A 2,468-nucleotide genomic window follows, 5' to 3' on the forward strand; every position below is an offset into this window, starting at 1 on the left:
TTATTCCCCAGGAGCATGTTGAGAACTGACCATAGTTAGGAGTATTAGGGCTTTAGAGGGTGATTGTGGGAGAGAGAGAGAGAGAGAGAGAGAGAGAGAGAGAGAGAGAGAGAGAGAAGAGAGNTGTGGGAGAGAGAGAGAGAGAGAGAGAGAGAGAGAGAGAGAGAGAGAGAGAGAAGAGAGAGATAATTTTTTTAAATATTTATTTTTCAGTTTTCGGTGCACACAATATCTTTATTTTATTTTTATGTGGTGCTGAGGATCAAACCCAGCGCCCCGCGCATGCCAGGCGAGCATGTTACCACTTGAGCCACATCCCCAGCCCTGTGTTGGGTTTTGAGGAGAATGAGAAATCCCTCTCAAGGCAAGATGTTTCTGATGGCTTTAATGGAAAAGATGAATATTTTAGAGAAATACATGTGGGAATTATCACATTTTCAAGCAGAGGAATACTAGTCTCCTCAGACACTGGAGGGCAATCTACTTCTACTGGTAGGAGAGGCTGAGTGACTTGGGTGGATGGATATCAGATTGTCAGTTTCATTTGCATCCAACTCATTCCAATCTTTGGATCCTATTATTTACCAACTAATATCTTAACTTTTATAGAGAAACTTGTCATGCTTGTGAATTCAATAGTAATTATAACTCAGTAACCTGAAAATTAAAATTTTGTGTTTTATTTTCAGCAATATTATTCTCATTGTTACAATAAGTAAGAGATTATTTCAGAATTTTTTTAAAGAGAGAGAGAGAAGAGAGAGAACTTTTTAATATTTATTTTTCAGTTTTCAGTGGACACAACATCTTTATTTTATTTTTATGTGGTGCTGAGGATTGAACCCAGCGCCCCGCACATGCCAGGCGGGCACGTTACCGCTTGAGCCACATCCCCAGCCCCATATTTCAGAATTTTTATAAAATCTTTTTGGTTCTTATACCATAACTCCAAGTGTTAATAATGCATCTGTGCTTGTCATTTCTGTTTATAAGTATTCAGAAGCACTCAAAAGAATCTTTCTGTACCATAGTCCTGATAATCACCTTTATAGCCCCAGCTGTCAAATGTAGCTGGTACTTGGTCCCCAAGCTTCTTGCTTTAGTTGGCACTTCATCAGAATAAACCATAGGTGATTACTTAATTGAGATGCTCTGCATGCCATGAATGACTAGATTCCACCTCTCTTTGGCAAGGAGCTCAAGTTCATCTTTGCAGGTCTATCTCATGTGGCCTATTTCCTAGACAGGAAAGTCTTGATAAAAATAATTATTAACTATAATAGGAGATTTGATTAATGAGGGATTCACTAGTAAAAAGAGCCTTAGAGAGGGACTGGGATTGTGGCTCAGTTGTAGAGTGCTTGCCTTGCATGTGGAAGGCACTGGGTTCCATCCTCAGCACCACACAAAGATAAAATAAAGGCATTATGTCCATCTACAACTAAAATATGTATACATATAAAAAAAAAGAAACCTAGAAAATATAGACATAGTAGCTACCAGGGAGCTAACCTCATAACTAATCCTTGGGCTGAGTGATAGAGGGGCTAAGGAAGATCCCCTGTCCCTCCTACAACTAAGATCTAGACTTTATTTGGAGAGTCAAAGGCTGGCTAATTGAATAGTAGAGAAGTCACTATGGTGCTAAGTCTGCAAAACTTGTTGAAAATATGCCTTCTGGAACTTGATGCAAATTTCCTCCCAGGTTCCAGGGAAGCTATTTATGGAGTAGTGTCTCACACTATAAAACTGTTCTGGCCACCAAGCCATACAGGAGTTCAGAGCTGAAGAAACCTAGGTATGCAGCAAGAACCTGCCTACCAATACACCAAAATCAGGAAGCACAGAGTTCTTTTCTTCCTGTAATATCTCTTCAGCGCCCTCTACTGACAAAGCTTCAGTCCCAGAAGGCAAAGAAAAACCTGTTTAAAAGGCCCAGATCCATTTTCACAGTGCGGTAAAAAAGGGTGAATTTGAAGTCGAAAGGCAAAAAATCAATAATCCGCACAAGCATCACTTCTCAGATTGTTCTTATAGATTTCGTTGGCAGAGGCCTACTTCTGTCTGGAAGGGCCTTTGGCATGCCCTTTTCTCCCAGGTTTCACCAGGATGACACCAAAAACAAAGGAGGACAAGATAAGTCAAACAGAATTTTGAGATTTCTTCTTTTCTTACAACCCTTCAAGGAATACCCTTCTAAGTCGTGCTGAATCTGGGTGTTCCAGCATAGAAAACCTGAGCAGCAAAAGGGACACTGGGAGTAAGGCTATATACCCTGTGGAACAAGGTCTGCTGGAGCAAACCCGAATGCAGCTTATTGCTACCCTTAACTCCTGCAAATCCGCCTCCCAGGTCATAGAAGCCTCCTGAGGTCTTCCTACTGCCTGGGCGGGCCCGGCGGGCGGCGCGCCGTGATTGGGCGCCGGGGGGCCCGCCCCCTCATCCCGGCGCGTCGGGAGGGGGCGGGG

Source organism: Marmota marmota, unplaced genomic scaffold (assembly GCF_001458135.2).
Source record: "Marmota marmota marmota unplaced genomic scaffold, marMar, whole genome shotgun sequence".
NCBI classification, from domain to species: domain Eukaryota; kingdom Metazoa; phylum Chordata; class Mammalia; order Rodentia; family Sciuridae; genus Marmota; species Marmota marmota.